Source organism: Lagopus muta, chromosome 1, assembly GCF_023343835.1.
Source record: "Lagopus muta isolate bLagMut1 chromosome 1, bLagMut1 primary, whole genome shotgun sequence".
NCBI lineage: Eukaryota > Metazoa > Chordata > Aves > Galliformes > Phasianidae > Lagopus > Lagopus muta.
In genome coordinates, this window is record NC_064433.1 from 187,672,190 (window position 1) to 187,691,255 (window position 19,066).

At 37.2% G+C, this 19,066-nt stretch overlaps 1 protein-coding gene across 27 annotated transcripts in view; it reads right to left on the minus strand.

Annotated features, from left to right (window-relative positions):
• The window catches only part of DLG2 (discs large MAGUK scaffold protein 2), a 994,028-nt gene that overhangs the window by 237,300 nt on the left and 737,662 nt on the right, over window positions 1-19,066 (minus strand). The gene's annotated exons all lie outside the window — the stretch shown is intronic.

A 19,066-nucleotide genomic window follows, 5' to 3' on the forward strand; every position in this document is an offset into this window, starting at 1 on the left:
CAAAATACACGTTTCTTTTGTTCTTGTTGTCTCTAACAGTTTATCTAACACCAAAACAGAAATAAAACAAACAAACAATCAGATTGTTTTACACATATCTATGGCATTTTGGGACTTGGCTGATCTCCTTTAATATCAGGTTTCACTCCTCATCAAGAAATGTCAAGGATGAGATTAATTCCCTCCTGTACTTTTAATTCTTTTTTTTTTTAAAGATAAATATATGCATACAATCCAGGGACTTAAAATAACTCAGACAGTAGTTGTTCTGCAGAATATATTAACCATAAACCACACATTAATTTGAGAGCAGAAGGTAAAACAGTAAAGCGTAAAGCTATCAATCTAATTCTTAGTGTTTCTCAACCAGAATACTTGGTGAAAGAGAACATGCACTACTCATAATTGCACTGTAATTTAACTTAGAATTTAACCAATTTCAGTCAACATCCACTATTTCCATCAGATTTTAAGTAACTTAAATTTTTCCATGTGAAATTTTATCAATCTAAGACACAATATAATGAATAAAAAAGGTATTTTCTATGAAAAATGAAAAATATTTTGATTGACGGTCCTGATGTTTAATGGCTGCTCTCCTATGCTGTGTTTGGAACCTCAAAGATAGCTTCTATAAGCCTAATGAACCTCAGCTTAACAGAAAATGTTAACTTCAGTATTGCACTATTGTAAATAACATTAATATTTATGAAAATATAAATGAATAAAACCAGATCAGATAGCTGCAACAAATTGTATTTCTTAGCCAAGACAGCGTGTTTTATAAAAAACAAAAAAGCCTTCATAAGAAAAGAAAAAAAAAAAAAAAAGACCAGAAGTGTTTGGTGTATTTTATAATTAGTTTAAATGGCTACATCACATAGAAAAGCTAAAAATTAGTAACTAAAATTACAGATTAGAAAAACTTTTCTAGTGTTATATAGTTTATTCACTAACTGCTAAGGTTTTGTTTTGCTTAAAAGCTTTGTATACTACTCAAGGTGCTTGTAGGAAGCAGTTCTTACTGTCAGTAAGAGCTAAGACATTCAGAATCAATGAATAATGAAATTATTTTACACGCTCCTTATCCTGTAACACAGCCACTATTGTCTGTCTTGCTGCAAAGATTGGATTTTTCTTATAGAATTGTGACAAGTGGTGTCATGCAGCAGGACAAAGGAAAGATCTGCTACCCACTTATTCTTCCATTTGAGGCCATTGTGCTCATGTTTTGTGTCAGTAAATTGCTGTTTTCAGTTTGTTCTGAGTATTTCAGAAGGTTTGTGGGAAAGTATATTTCCCTTTTAAGAACTACAGAGTTTTATCTGCTTCTCTACTTATCTACTTGCGTCTACTACAAAGCACAGCATACATCGGAGTATCAGGAGTCTGACTTTACAGTTTGAACAGAATTGTTGAGTCAGAAAACACTGTAGAATAATACGTTAGAAATATTAGTTAAAATCTCACTTTAAGTTAGCGTCTTGCATATGCTTAGGAAGTGCATTAAGATGTTTTCTTTACAAGTTCATATAAGTTTTAAAATTAGGATGACTTATCTTCTGCCCTCTTCCACCACAGAGCTGAAAAGGAACCTATGTGCTTACATTCCTCTGTAATGGCTCCCCAGCTGAATGACCAAAGAAGTGAACAGCCTCCCCCTCAACTTTCTCCCATACAGGTGAGACAGAAGTAGCACAGCAGAGCCATAACATCTCCATCTTTCCCTGTGCATCTGACTTTCAGAAATGATACTCCCTGATTTGAGCCATGAGCTATGGCTGATAAAGGAAAAAGAATCCCAGTGATTGGAGGGATGATGATGCGGGCAGTCATAGCATCGTTAATGTTTGAACAGACCACTAAGATCATCTAACCCAAGCACTGACCCATCACCATCACGCCCAATAGGCCATTTCACTCAGGGCCACATCTATACATTTCTTGAAGTGAAAGTCCATTAACAAGGTATGGCGAGGTAGCATCTTAAGGCTCCCAGCAAGAATGTGAGTGAATATTTCAAAAGCATTCAAATATAACCCAGCATTTATCTGAACTAATCCTCTCACTCTTAGGTAACATTCTTCTATTCTACAGGGCAATATTGCCATAGGAAAGGGATGCTAAGTGTTGATAAAGCACTTTTCCTTAGTAGAGCTGTGCTGTTACAAGCAGAGTCAGGATATTTACATCTAACCACTGCTGAACTGGCTTGAATTGTGAAAACTTTAATTCTCTTAAAAAAGACTTTGCTATCAGTGGATATACTTTTGGAACTCTGGCCAGCTTCAAAATCAACAAAATTATGAGAGCATTAAAGGCAGAATTTTCAGCTGCAAAGTATTGAAAGCAAATAATTGTCCATTTATATAATTAATAACCCACAATCACAAAAATATATGGAATAGTAAAACTGTGCTATATAACTGTGTTTAGATGTTGCAAATAAAATAATCAATTGTATTCATCAAAGTAATTTGAGGAATGGTGAATTATTGCTGCTACACTCAAAGAATCAAATTGAGAAAGGGGCCAACCAAATAGCTGTGATAGATTCTCAGTCCTCACTTGAACATCAGTACTGAATTTGACAGATGAATACAACTTTGAGGATTAATACTTAACCCAGGCTACTTAATGCAAAACCTGTAGGTTACAACCTATCTTCCAGAACACTGTTTCCAATCATTTTATGTAATGGATCAATAAAAAATAAGATTTTTGTCAGCACACTGTTCAAAATTAACAGAAACTCCCACTCCCAGTCTTTCTAAATGATCTGCTGTTTGACATGGCACAATCTTATTCGATATGGAAGGCATTACTTTTCTAAATGTAGGCATACCCAGAACTAAAGTCAGTATTGTCTGTGCTTTCATCGAGTTATTCATGGATTTCTGTATTCACATAATTCTCCGTTCTATAACTGTGAATTGTTTAGGTGTAAAACATATGATCTCTATTTAGATAGGCTGCGAAAAGTCCTAATTACAAACTTTCTAAGGAAAATAGTTGCAAACAACTTTTCCAGAAGTTCCTCCTTTTGTTGTGCCCAGTATAAAGCCCTTCCAAAGCCCTGCTTTGCCAATTCACCCCTTTCAGCATATCAGATGTGTAAGAACTCAGGAGCAGGGCAAGGTACCCAGAACTCATCACTCTCCTAAGCCCCTCCAGAATTTGGGCTGTGCCAGCATGCCTGCTTGGGTGTTACCTCTGCACACAACTGACGAGTGGGGCAAGGGGCAGCAAATCAACAAAAGGATTGCAGGCTGGCAAAAAAAAAATTCAGATGGAAAAGCAAATTCCTGAGAATAAAATCCTTGCCACATATCAAGCATGGAGTGAAAAGAAAATAACTGGATGGACAGTAATATTATTTTCTAGTTTACCAAATACTCTTTTCAGTAATGTAATTCCAAAACAAGTATGAATCAAAGCTGTAGTTTCAATTCAGTATTCTGATGGAATGACTATGTAGCTCTGCAGATCTGCAGAGGAACCTCATACCTCACCCCTTCCAAACAGAAGGCTCAGCTACTGGCAATATTCCATACATTAGCAATCGCTTTCCAATCCTACGTATTTGTGACAAAATCAAATCAAATTCCAGCCTCTTTTGATGAAAACATATCTTAATTGGTGATATAAAAACTTATTTTTATGTGTCATTTATAAAATATGATGCTCAGCACAAATTTACGCCAAGATACAGTCATGAATACAGGGACACCTACAGATTAAAAACACACGTTCCCAATATTTGACACAAATAGCTATGTAGCATAGACAAAAATAATACTTTAATATAATTCTTTACTGAATGACTTAAAAGATGAAGCTCCTGATGGCTTCTGCCATACTGGTAGAACAAGCAGAAAGGTTTCCATCATGTGCTCAGTACACTTTTACATGTGCCAAAGATCATGTACCACACATTTTATAGCACAAAACAGAACTTCTAATGAGTTACTGCCACAACATTTCTATGATAAATACCTAGGTACAGACACATACAAGACAACTGAGGCATGAAGTAGATAGCATAGATCCACTCACAGATCTACATTGTCAGAGTTTGTCTTTTAGGCTTATAAAATGCTCTATTTTATTTTCTGAATACAGAGTGAATTTCTCAATAGTTTCAGTAACGTAAGTAATAATATTTCAGTATATCACTCAGTTCTCCATGCAGCACAGAAGATGGGATTTCCATGAAGAAATGAATCTCACAGACTCATTCCTGAAAAATACCACTTTGAATTTAATTCCATCTAATTAATTAATTTGAGACAATGAGTATGTAATGCTCCTGTAAGAAAATTCCTATGAGTGAGGAAACAAAGAATGAGATTCTAAACAACAATAAGGTGCAGAATAGGGAGAATTGGAATGAATCATTCTGTTTGCAATGTATTTAAAGTCCTATTTTTGCTGGTTTTTTGTTGTTGTTGTTGTTGCAGATTTGTTTTCTAGGCACAGTCTGCCATTTCATGCCTTTCTAAAATACTAAAACCAGAGCAACTTAGTGCCAACATGATTTTGAAATGCTTGTTATGAGAATAGCAATATAAATGAGGAGAGAAGAAGCCAGTCTCCTTAGTTCTGATTCTATTCTAGCCCAAGGAAGCCTTAATTACATTTCTGCTGTGTGGGTGCAAGTTGGAAATGGTGGCATCCTCATACACGCTTCTTTTCCTTCTAGGGACCCCTGGAACAGCTGCTTTGAGTTCACAAACAATGTGACACTTTCACCAATACACAACAGTCCAGTGAAACACCCACCTGCGGTGAAAGAATCACATCAGGGATACATTCATTGTTCTTTAAACTTCTGTAATGCAATTTGGCAACTAAAAAGGACAGACTAACACCAAGGGATCAGACCGCATGGTACCCAAATCAGAGGGAATCCCAAAGCCTGCTTATTCATTGAGAGTGGAAGAAAGGAGGCTGCTGCAATCTGGAATGTTTCTTGATATCTTTTACTCATGTAAAGACATGTTGTCTTTTCACACAGAATACTAGAAAACCCACTTTTAAAGGTTTTATGATGCCCTGTCAGCATGTCTAGGACTAGAAGTAGCAGTGCAGTTGTTTACAGTTTCTAAACCTTTGCTTTGATGGATGTAAAAGCTTATAAGGCAACATCCTTTAATTCCATTAATGCAGAATCTTAATTCAGCTCAGTGAAGTGAAACCAACTTTTCTTAGCTGCCAACAGCTAAACTTCCAACTTAAATGAGGTTTTGCTTTCCTCTGGGATTAATTAGAAGACCAGAGAGTGCTTTTTCTTTTTTTTTTTCTTTTTCCTTTTCTGTTATTAATTTTATCTCAGCCACAAACAACTGGATAATATCCAGTTCTGACAGTTACTGACTCATAACAGAATTATCAAACTAACCAGACAGTCTCCTGTCAAAGGTAGATAGGAAGTCTCAGTGAAAAGGACATTCAACCCCGCAACTTTCAGATCACCCTTAGGCAGTAAAGCCACACTTGAGCTATAGCACTTTCCATATAAAGGCACATGCAGCAAGGACTTCAGGAGTGATTCAGCACCCATAACTCTTTATCAAAAAAGATTTATCTGCAAACATTGTACAAATAGTATTGCTGGGCTCAGTAGACAAAAGTAAAAACAAACAGCAACAAAAGATTAGGCAGTCAGTGCCTACAAATATATTGAATAAGGATCATACTACACTTTCCCTGTTCATTGCAGGGACTGGATGACCTTTAAAGGTCGCTTTCAACTCAATTATGTGATTCTATGATCTATGTTCAGGTCCTCTGGAGTGATTTCTATTGCATAATGAAGTTAACAGGGTTGCTGACCTTGTCCTTCTCTCCTTCCTTCCCCACGCAGTAACCAAAGAAAAGTGGTAAGCCACATTTACCATCTTAAAGTATCTGAGTTACTGCAGCGCTCAATTAGCATCATACAGAAATAAGGAAGAATGCAAGGTGAAACTGTGACTCAGAGGAACACTTCAGAACTGCAGCAGCTTCTGGAATGAAGCTAATTATATAGCTTTTTTAACAGTGTGCCTAAGTCAGCACCTGTCTTCAAAGTGGTGAAACATCCACTGACTTCAAATCTGCTTCCTTGTGGCTGAAGTAATTGCAGGAGATAATGATAAGCTTTAAAATACAGAAAATATGCTTATCTGAGAAGGATTTTCTATTTTACAGTGAACATAATGTTTAAAACAGCTGAAGAAATTTGGGATGATTTGCAGGGGATTGAAAGATTCAGGAGTGCTATTTAACAGAGTGCAGAGGTTATACTGTTGGTGAAGTTTCATACGTAGTGTAATATTTATACAAAGGGTAAATACAGACTGCCACAGAGCTACGAAGGAGACAGCACTGTGAAAACTAAGCATCCTTAAAGAAGACGGTACAAAAACCATACAGGGACAAACCGACACAGAATGAAGTAGAACAGATGTTTTAAGACACGTGAGACTTGGTTGAATGACTCAGACGTGGTACCTTGTTCTTCTGAGAGGTTATTCTTTTGCAGACTTTGCTGCCAGCTATCCATGATTCATATGTGATACATTTTTAATTTTGCTTAAATTTACGCCTTTCATGCCATCCAGAGGAAGGCCACTAAGATGATCAGAGGGCTGCAGCACCTCTTGTATGAGGAAAGGTTGAGGGAACTGGGATTGTTTAGATTTTTAAAAAATTTTCTGATAGTGATAGGACAAAGGTTTAAACGTTAAAACAAGGGGTTAAACTAAACCCCTTTAAACTAAAAGAAGAGAGATTTAGGTTAGACATTAGGAAGAAATTCTGTACTCGGGAAGTGGTGAGGCCATGGCACTGCTGCCAAGAGAAGCTGTGGGTGTCCCATCCCTGGAAGTGCCCAAGGCCAGGTTGGATGGGCCCTGGGCAGCCTGAGCTGGTGGGGGGCAACCTTGTCATGGTCAGGGAGTAGAACTCGACGACCTCTTCCAATCTAAGCCATTCTATGATTCTGTGACTAGACTCTCAGTTTTTTTTTTTTTTTTTTTTAATTATTGTAGTTATTATTATTATTATTGTTATTATTTATTGTTGTTGTTTTTTTTCTGTTATGGATGGATATGAAGAATTATTAAGATCCACTTGGGAGCTGAAATACTCCTTGATGAAATTAGGTTGATAACTATATCAGTGATGGACTGAGGTGTGCATCTGAAAAGGCTTGTAGCAAGTGAAATAAGTGAAAGGTTTGTAGTAGGAAAAAATGGGGGAATGGAAGAGGACAGAAAATCCCATCTTCCTGCTTGTTTAAGCTGCATCAGTTAGAAGTGGTCCATGAACATACTGAGTTTGGCTCTAATTACAGCTGAGGAAGACGATGCAGTGCTGCTTTCATGAATTTACATAGGGAGTGTTTGTTTAGGAATGACTGAAAGCTTCCTGATGTGCTCGGCATGACCTCCCAATTACCTGCACTCTCTGATACCCTGATACCAGTGCCTTCCTGATGCTCGTTTCCAATTCCTTGTGAGGAAAGTGACTCTCATCCTCCTTGTTATCCTCCTCCCCAGCCTTTGATATGATGCTTTTGGAATCCAACATCAGTTTGTTTTTGCCACGCTGCTACACTTGAATGCTATACCTCTTTTACTGTTGGCTATCACTCCTAATTCTCTTCCAGCATTAGTGCCTTCCAAGCATTACCATTCCTGTGAATTGCACAGGGTGTCAGAGATTTGGTGATGGTTTGATTTCTTTGTGACACAACTGCAAGCACTGTTGCTAAGAAGGAATCAAATTCAAGAAAGGAAAATACTCTTTCATATGGAAAAATATCTTAATCAGTCAGATTTTCCGTAATGTTATAGAAAGAAAGACTCTAGAATAAGACTTTTATTAAGGATGTCTGGAGATGCTAAATAATCAGAATAATTAGAATGATGTAGCAATTAATGGGCAAAGAGCCAGAGCTCATAGCATTACATAACTGGATGAAGTCTTTCAGCTTCTCACTCATTTTCCATTTGTCATTATCTGCCCTCTTTAATTTCACGACAGCATTTTTACTATTAAAAATGCAGAGGAATAATGTGTGCAGCCACATAAATATATATGCTGTGGTCCTTTGGTTTTGATGCATGTGACAAGAATAGAAAATGTACATTTTCCAGCAGAAACACAGATTCCCTGACTTTCTGCCCTTCTGCTGGCCTGCTCTCCTTCTCATTGCACACAGCTGGTGTAAGTGCATTTGCCCCCAGCACCAAGAGATGCAGGCAATGGCCCAATGCCACCACAGCTGAGCCTCTGCTGTAGGGCCTGTGGTCAATGTGTACCCAGGGAGCACAGAGTGCAATCTCCATCCATAGCTGTTCTGTGGCAATAGCAGTGCACAGCACTCAGTGCCTCAGAACACCAGTGCTGATGTATTTGTAAAGTTGTATATTGCTTCCACAATGAAATATATTTACTGCACACAAAGCTTATTGTGTTTCTGTGCCACTAACAACCCATGGGTCTGCACCAAAATCCTTATCCAGTTTAAATAAACAAACGTCAAAAGGCATTAGCAAGGGTTTGAAAAAGTGGTTCTAAGAAACTTTTCATGATGAAACTTTGAAATAGGGCAAAAATCCTAAAGTGCACATTGTGCATGTATTTACCAATTGCATTCTTAAAAAAATAAAATAAATGATTAAGAAGTTTTCTAGTAAAGAAATTACTCCTACCAGATAAAGAAAAAGCTCATCTGACTTATAGCATCATACTGATGCTAACAAGTAGTAAAAACTAAGACCAGAATTTTTAAATTAACTGAATTATTTTGGTCACAATTTAGTTTTATAGGAGAGAAATGGGAAGACAAGAAAACACATGGTTAATCATTCAGTCATCAGAAGAATCTGGAAAGATCTCATATTTCTAGGCACTTTTCTGCAATAACCCATAGAAGTTTCAACGTTATGAATACTATTTATACAAATTTTAAGAGCTCCTTTCCCTTGAAGAATTAGATACCTAGTTCCAATTCAGGCTCCAAAAAAGGGAAGTATTGCATGATTTCAATACAGAACTATGCAAGAACAATCTTCACAAAATGAACAAATTGTATCCTAACAGTAATATTGACTTTTTTTCAGTAAACACTGCATTTAAAGCCTAGGAAGCTCAGCTTATTTTTCTCTTCTCAAGAGAGGGTTGAATTTCATTGTACAGAAGATGGCATTTCAAAAATCATTCATAGAATGTTTATACTGCATCAACTTTTTAAAGAGTAGGCAATAATAGATAAATAACCCTCAGGTAGAGTTCAAGTAACTGCAACACATTAAACTAATTTGCAAAGATTCTAGCCATCTCCATTCTCCAAGAAAAATAAGTACAGGTTTCTTTTCATGGCAGAGTCATTGCACTGAATTTTACTCATTCAAGAGAAAGCATATGGGTGATGACAATTAATTAAAGTGATTTAAAATGGCAATGAAAAACTGCCTGACATCAAATCATAGCATGCCATTTACAAAAGTTTCTATATCCCATGAGATTCTATATCATTATATTTGCACAAGAAGAACATTTCCTAAAGAAATGTGAATTTTAATTTTGTTTTTGTGTAGGATCAAATTTATTTCTTCAGTGATTATTAACTGCTATGTGTGCAGTGCAACTAATTACACTAACCGTTCAGGTGAAACAGACAGAAAATGAGTGCAGGAAGTGTTGATCAGTTTGAGGGTTGGAAGGCCCTACAGAAGGATTTGAACAGGCTGGTTTGCTGGGCTGAGGCAAAGGGATGAAATTCAATAAGGTCAAGTGCCAGTTCCTACGCTTTGGCCACAACAATGCTACAGGCTTGGGGCAGAGTGGCTGGAAGACTGTGTAGAGGAAAAGGACCTGGGGGTGTTGGTCAGTGACTGGATGAACATGAGCCAGCAGTGCCCAGGTGGCCAAGAAGGCCAATGGCATCCTGGCTTGTATCAGCAATAGTGCAGCCAGCAGGAGCAGGGAGGTGATGGTCCCTCTGTACTCAGCTCTGGTGATGCTGCACCTCGAGTATTGTGTTCAGTGTTGGGTTTCTCACTTTAAGAAAAACACCGAGGCCCTGCAGCATATTCAGAGAATGGCAAGGAAGGTAGTGAGGGGAATAGAGCAGGAGTCTTATGAGGAGTGGCTGAGGGAAATGGGATTATTGGAATCTGGAGAAGAGGAGGCTCAGGGGAGAGCTCATCACTCTCTACAACTATTTGCAAGGAGATTATGGAGAGGTGTCAGTCATCTTCTTCTCCCAGGTAACAGCAATGGGATGAAAGGGATTGGCCTGTTGTTTCAGCACAGGTTCAGGTTGGATATTAAGAAAACCTGCTTCAGAGAGTGGTCGGGGGCTGGAATGGGCTGTCCAGGGAGGTAGTTGAGTCACTGTCCCTTGAGGCGTTCAAAGGTTTAATGTGGTACTGAGGGACATGGTTTAGTGAGCAAAATTGATGGTAGGTGGATGATTGGACTCGATGACCTTGGAGGTCTTTTCCATCCTTGATTATTCTATGAATGTATGATTCTCTAAGCTTTTGTACAAGTGATTCATTAAAACAAAAAGAATTATCATAAGAGAAAGAACATTAAATCAAGATTACAATCGAAAATCAGAAGAGCACACTTTATATTGCAATTACCTCTGATACAATGTTTACTGCACCTGTGTGATACCTTTAGATAATGTTATCCCCAGTTTGTGGATATACATTATCTCTATGCAAACTGGGAATGTGGGTTGGATATTTCATTTTATTAGCAGACCAGAGGTGAGGATGCAATTCTACAAAAGCTGCTGTTTAATCTCATTTTCTGTCATTGCAGTCAGCCCAGCATGCATGTTTGCGTGTGCAGTTATTCTAAACAAGAACACCAGAAAAGCCACAAATATAAAGAGAAAAACTAAAGCAGAAATAACACAGTGCACGTAAATGACATCTAAACAGAATAATAATAATAAAACAACAACAACAACAACAAAAAAACACAACAATGAATGCTACTTGAAAATGCAGAAATGTATAGAATGTATTTTAAAAGGAAAGATAAATTCAACTGCTTAAACTGTTCTGCTCCTAACCTACATTAACTATGATTCATCCATTTTTTGAATTTGTTAGAAGTTAGAGGCACTCAACATTTCATTGGAAACATTCACCATTTTGCACTGTAAGGTCTGAGGATTAAATATACACTAGAACCAGATCCAAAAACAATTTAAAAACTGACTTTTTCTACTCCTGGCATTCCTTATGGCGTGGGAGTATCAGACATAAGCATCTCCCATAGTACAACACCACAGTACAACTTCTTCCAAACCCAGCACTCATTAATTTTGCCTGTCTTTGACTATAGGACATAGATTGTATTAGATGGGCAATGGAATAGGTAGATTATTTATATAGTCTATTAGCCTAATCCTTATATCCCTATATTAACTGATGAGGCACTATTTAAACATGTTCATTAAAACCAATCTTTGAAGAGATATTTGGCTATTTAGGAAAGAACTGAGAAAAGAATTTATGAAGAACTTTGAGGCTGTGATAGTCATTAATGTGATCCATCTAGTTACAAACCTAATAGATAAATCAGTTGAGTAAAACACTGGAAAGTGTTTTCAGAAGATCTGCAGAATTAGCAAGCACACATACGTGACTGAGCTGACAAACAGTCAATTTGTGGACACTTCTGGGAACTGATTTAATGTCATCAATACTCTAATACACTTAATAACATAAGTCCTGGACAAAAGCCTGAGATTCCTTTACTAAGCTTTTCAAACATTTCTGCTACAGCAGGGATCACTTATAGTTAAAAACCTCTCCTCAATCAGACAGACAACCTAAGGTTCTTGGGTTATTTTAATCACACTTTACTGTGAAGGGTAAAGATGCTGCCATACTTCTGTCATTCTCAGATCTCATTCATTAGATAAATAGTTTCATCTAGAATACAATCTTGTTTTGTTGATTTCAACCAATCATTTATCTCTGCAAGTAATTTTGTGCTTTGGTTTCCAAATATTATGGGTCAGAACAAACTGTGCTGGGTACAGTGAGAGAAAAAACATTGCTAAGAGATGGTGTATGAATAGCAGACAGACAGTGGGAAGCAAGGAAGCATGAAGCCCCTCAAATCAGAGACCACCAATAAAAATGATCACAGTCGGATTTACATCACCAACTCAACCCATCTTAGCAAGGATTTAGAAAAGAATTCCATCAGCATTTAGTGCTAAAAAAAATAGCTTTGCAAGGAATCTATTTTTGGAGATGGGCATCTTGTGTCTGCATTTATCATGTGCACATGAACTAAGCTAACATCGCAGCTTTTTGCTTCAATTCTCTGTGCGTTACTTTCTGAGGATGAAACAGTTCTATACAGAGCTCATGGACACCCTTCAATCAATGAAATTCTTCACCTATAAAGCATGGATTACTCAGATGATACAAATGGCAGTGTGAGGATAAGCCCATGCATTGAAAAGTCATCCACATTTTCAAATCTTGCATGTGCAAGATTGGCAGGAAATTCCATGGCAATAGGCTCTTGTTTAGAATTTACAAATGATTGATTTATTATCAACCATCACCATGCCTGGATGTGTTTAAAACCGTTTGGATGTGGTGCTCAAGGACATGATTTAGTGGAGGGTTGTTAGAGTTAGGGTAGTATGGTTAGGTTGTGGTTGGACTTGATGATCTTTAAGGTCTTTTCCAACCTGAGCGATTCTATGACTCTATAATTGTTTTATTCCATGCTATGCCTCTCTTCTAATTTATCAGAGATGTCTGCTTTTATAAGTAATATATTTGAATAATTTTTTTTCATCAGTTTTGTTAATATAATTGGACAAACATACATCAATAAACCCAAAGTGTTCTTTCACTCATCAGTTATATCTGAGTATACAGTGCTCATTTTTCCAGCCATGCTAAGTGGAATAGTTTGATTACTTCTTTTTTGTCTCCTGGATCAAGGATAGAACTGGAGTCATTCTACACACTTGAGGCATCTAAATTCATTTAAATTCGTATTTTACTATTAAACTTGTTATAATTATGTTGATACAGACTCCATTTATAAATTGTAAATTCAGATATTATTGCTCCTTTTGGCAAGCAAGTCTGAAACTTCCCAACTTCTTTGCAAATATACCTTTGAGACCTACTAAAGCCATTTAGACTTTCTATTTGTCAACTCTCTGTCCCTAAATAAACAAAAATAAATGAGATGTCCAGACTCTTACCATGACAGGAGCAATGTAAGTACATTTAGGCAGACAAGACTAAAATTAATTTGTACTCTTCACGATTTCTGTGGGAAGCCAAAGAAAACCTGTCATTTCATAACTTGCATCAACACTACGCTGCTGTTATGTGACATTAATTAAGATGAGGTTTCTTTTTTTTCTTTTTTTTTTGGTACAAAATGGTAATACAGGAGTAGCAGAAGTGGCAAATTTGAATATGAAAACACAAAGGTTTGACTTGGTCAAAATAATATATATCTGGTGTGAAAAAATACAGCGCATTCTATCCTACTAAAAAGCAAATCTACATGAACTATAAAAAATACCTCTTGCAATGATGATTACTGTCATGGTTTTATGTTTTCTTGTTTTTTTTTGTTTGGGTTTCAGTATTCCACATCAAAACATCATGTAGTGTATGGGGCATTGAAGTGTTAATGCCTCGGTTCCAGGTACCTATCCCTGTACATTACAGAAGTCATGGGACCTGGCCCTTCCAGGTTGTGTGGTCTCTTACTGCCTTGCAGTATGTAGTGGAGGGTGCTTTCCTAGCCGTTCCAAGCTTTTTAGGTTTGACTCGGTCCCGGGAACACTCTCTCTCATCTTCTCTGATTTATTAGTCTCAATTTCAATTAAATTGTATTATATTGTGTTATCTTGTATTCCTGTATCACAGTAAAATAAGTTTTCCTCCATAGATTGTTGCTGCTGTTCTTCTCCTCCCTTCCTTCCTTCCCATTTCTGTGGGACTGGGGTGGGGGGGGGAAGTGCAGAGGCCTACTGCCCCCCCGTCATGGGCATAGATTGATCTAGTCAACTCCAGGACAATTACTAACAACTAGAATTTTATGTCAGCAGTGTGTTTTAAGGTTTACTACTCAGCAATGGTTCATACTGCTTGACTTATTTAAGTCAACAGCAAAAAGACTGACCACTGCAATGCTTTAAGGATTTATATTTTCAGTGAGTAGTTATTCTTCATGAAAGCTACCCAGTAATACATTTAAATAGATTGGGACTTTTTCAGAAATAACCACTGAAATGTCATGTGATTGGGAATGAAAGTTCCTTGACAAGCTACAAGATGAAAGTATGAAACTACTCATAGTTAAGTGTTAACATGTTTGTTCTTGGGTTATCCAAAATCCTACAAAATCAATGTAATTCCCCGTCCTTTGTGGATGTCTGCCACCTAACCTGTGGCACCTGAATTCTGAATAGACTAAGACTCATGATTACAGCTTGTGCAATGTTCATCAGCTCAGCAACTGAACTGAACAAAACACATATTGCTGATTGTATCTGTCAACTATCAATTTGTGCATTTATTGGAAACAGGCTGGATCGATAAATCAACCAAGCTAACTTGTCTAGAGCCAGCTCAGGCTTATCTGAATAGTCTTGCGTCAGGCTATGAAGCTGCATCCTTCTGCCAGCAGGTAAAACAAGTGGCACTCAGTTTCAGAGCTGTGCAGTCCCCCATGTAGGTATCAGTGCATTTCCAGTGTGCATGCTTTCACATTCTGTTTTTCCAAAGTGCAATATATGATGTCATTTTCAGGCTGCCTTTTAGGAAAGTTTGTCTTTAAGACAAAGTTATTGCTGTTAAGAATACAGATTTGCTACCAATCTTTGTAATCAAATGGAAAGTAATTTGTGGTCTTTGAGGCCTTATATAAAGATGTATTCTCACTCTGTAGAGTTATGATCTTTATGATCTTTTTCTGGGTCCCCACTCCACCTCTATAGTGATTTAAACACCATAAGTATATAATGATCCTCAAAAGATACTGCAATCAACTCAAATTATCGGTGCAATTAACTACTTTCTGTGTGTAATGTGGAAATATCTGGAAAAATAAATTCTCTTCACATCTTCCTTGGGACTGCGATGTATCTACTCTAATATATCCTTAAGAATATAGAAATTTTAATTTTGAATTCAGATTAGATCTTTTCCCCCTTCCCTTTCTTAGTTAAAAATGTATTTTAATATCTTGTCATTTCTATTGAGTTTGCTTTTTAGGCAGTAACAGTAATAGTTCCATGCAGCGCAAGAAGAAATCTAGATAAGCTGGCTGCCTTAAGTGCTATTCTTTAAAAATCCTTTTGAAGAATAAACTCAATAAGATCTTAAAACATTAGTAAGTTTTACATGCATATTTACAATGACAATTTAGCTAAATTTAGGTCCAGTCCCAAAAGGTCAGTTGCACAACTAAACTTCCACAAAATTCAAGGATGTGTAGAGCTCTTAACCCTTTATGCACATACAATGTGCATTTTTTCCTTTGCTTTCTTTGTGAAATCAGAAAAAAGAAAAAGAAAAAGAAAAAGAAAAAAAAAAGTAAAGAAAAAATCCTCAAGTATTTTCCAGTGACTTCATTTTAATACCTAATATAGGGAACCTCCTCTAGCAGAGGGTTGGACTTGATAATCTTTTGAGGTTCCTTCCACCCCCTCTGATTCCATGATTCTATGATTCTATGATTCTATGATTCTGAACTTGAATTTATAGCATAAATATTAAAGCTGTTAAGTCATATATAACCACTGCAGGGTTACATCATTGGAAGTTAAGACTGGAAGGAAAAAAAACCCTCATTTTTAAGTAATCACCAGATTGTTTTGGTGGCCAAACATGTAGTAAGTCCCGTAACCCAAGAAATGCCTTTAAAGTAACTTTAAAGTAGCCTTAAGATATTCTTACTGAAGGGCTGTGCTACTCTTTCTCACACCATGTAGTGTAGTGAGAAAAAACAGACACAAGTCAGCTGGAGTAAATTAATTTAATTCAAATTAAAAATGGGCTGGCAAAGTGTTCTAAGTATATACTCAACCTACTTTCTATTTGAGAGGTTAGGAGAAGGAAAATTCAATATCCAAAAGGGGACACACAGCAGAAGCTTCATGACACCAAGTTGAGAGGAAGTGTTCATCTGCCTGGGAGTAGGACAGCCCTACAGAGGGATCTGGACAAGCTGGATTGCTGGACTGAGGCCAGTGGGATGAATTTCAACATAATCAAGTGCCAGGTCCTGCACTTTGGCCACAATAACCCCAGGCATTGCTACAGGCTTGGGGCAGAGAGGCTGGAAGACAAGTATAGAGGAAAAGGACCTGGGAGTGTAAGTCAATGATCAGCCAAACATGAGCCAGCAGTGTGCCCAGGCAGACCAGTGGCATCCTGACTTGTATGAGAAATAGTGTTGCTAGCAGGAGTGAGGAAGTGATCATATCCCTGTACTCAGCACTGGTGCAGATGCACCTTGAGTACTGTGTTCCATTTGGACCCCTCTCTACAAGAAAGACATTGAGGCTCTGGAGTGTGTTCAGAGAAGGACATCAAAGCTGTGAGGGGTCTGGAGCACAAGTCTTAAGAAGAATGGCTGAGGAAATGGATTATTTAGTCTGAAGAAGAGAAGACTCAGGGGAAACCTTATTACTCTACAACTACCTGAAAGGAGACTGTGGCAAGGTAGGGATCAGCTTCTTCTTCTATGAAACTACAGATAGGACTGGAGGGAATGGCCTTAAGTTGTGCCAGGGGAGATTCAGACTGGACATTAGGAAAATTTCTGAAAGAGTGGTCAGGCACTGGAACAGGCTGCCCAGGGAGGTGGTGGAGTCACTGTCCCTGGAGGTGTTCAAGAAATGTTTAGATATGGTACTAAAGAACATGGTTTAGTGGGAAATGTTGGTGGTAGTTGGACAGTTGTACTGGATGATCTTGGAGAGCTTTTCCAATCTTGATGATTCTATGACTCTATGACAAACTGTGGAATTTAAGTAGAGATTCTTGCCTGTGTATCTCCAGCCTGTATTCACTTTGTAGCTCACATTTCACTTTCAAATGTAATTTAGGTACTTCCAAATCTGTATTTTACAGAAAATCAGTTGCACTTTGACTCATGAGAGTGTCTGAAAGCTCATCTAGCATTTTACAACTGGCAATCTTCTCACTAGGATATTGATTCGCTCAGTGATTTTTAGAATTTTGTTCAGCATCTTCCATGTCTCTTAAATACTACAAACATTTAGAGATATCTTTTGGTGAAAATGAATTTAAATCAATATGAAAAAAAATAGCAGTCCTCTCCACACCAAAAGGAAAGCTTGAATTTAAATAAGGGTAGTGTTTATTATAATCTAGACAGTATTTAAAAACAACTGACTAATTTTAACACATGCACATTAATGCACTGTGTGGGTAAGGGAAAGTTTAGTTTCCTACAATTTGGGTGTTTCTCTCTGCTATTTTCCCAATTTCCATGAGCCTCTTTATACTAATTATGTTACCAGACTGAATAAGGGAACAATGTGGAACATCTCCCAAAGTGCTTTTGAGAGTTTCAGTCCAGCTAAAATTTAAATAAGCATCTTAAAATTTTTATGGTTATTGTTGTCATTACTTATACCGCATTGAAGTGCCTGCAAACAAATGGTTTCAATTATATAAGCAATATATATTGTTTTCAAATAACAACAAATGCTTTTTGGAAATAGGAAATGTGATGCCGAATAATTATTTCTGCACAAGTCATAGAAACATGTAAACACTTGATTGCTTTTTTTTTTCTAATAGTGGTTTATATCCATTTAAAAATAATGAAATAGCAGAAGAGCCTGTTTTCACTGCTCCGGTCTTTAACTACTGTGGTAAATTTTCCTTTTAACCATGGGAAGTAAATATTGTTCTCATAGATCCACAAAGTTACAAGTAAATTCTGATAGTGGGAAAATACAGAGAAATTTTACGTTAGACCAAGGAAATGGATTCCATCATGTCAGGAGTTTTTATAGTCTGTATTTCTGTGTTTCTGACTATTCCACTAACTAGTGCTTTATGATTCTGGGTAGCAAAAGTAAAGTGCTGTGAAATCAGTGACTACAAGAGATAAGAATTTAGCTTAAACAGCTAATTCTGTTTTATTACGTCTTCCAAACAGTGTCCATGAATGGACCTGTAACACTGGCTGTGCATAGACTCAGCAAGGAGCACTACCTCCTAATTTCTGTTTCACAAGAGCATTTTAGACATCTCTCCATTCCAATTCAGACCTTACTTAACTCAGAAAACCAACAATAATTGACATATTTGCAAAAATCTACATACATGCTTTATGTCAACAATAATAAATCGTGATAATTAGATAGAAAATAATTTGAAAGCCTGATTCAGCAATACACTACTGTAGTGGGATAACTGCAGTGTAAAACAAGACTAGCATAGGGCTAAGGGAAGGGTCATTAATGCTGCTGTTATAATTCTGTCGCATTTTCATGACAGATTACAAGTAATTAGAGGTTCCACCTGCTTGTAATGATGCTTCCTATTGCTGCATTTGATACTAATGATCACACTTGTTTATGCAGTACAAAAAATCATGCCTACCTACACCTGCTGGAAATACATTTTAACTGATGGCTGTTGGGTTCTGTGGATGTGTCATGTATTTCACAATTGGACAAATTGAAAGGAAAGGTGAAAGTTGCCAAGGGTCATATGATCTGCCAGAAGTGCAGAGAAATTTCTGTTTTCAGCCCTCTGCTCTAACCAGCAAGCTTTCTTACTCTTTTTTGTGTAGATGTAACCTTGGAAATTACTTTTCCTCCAACACGTACTCCATAGGCAGACACAGGGTAGCATTATTTACCCTTCCTCCACAGTCATATTTTATTTCTAAGCTCAAAGAACTCTCTCTTGGGGTAAAAAGAGTAATTTGTTCTCCAGGTTAAATCTATTCTTGGCTTCTCTGATGAGCTGAGAGTCTAGCAATTGCTATGACAGACGGAGTGATGATTTTT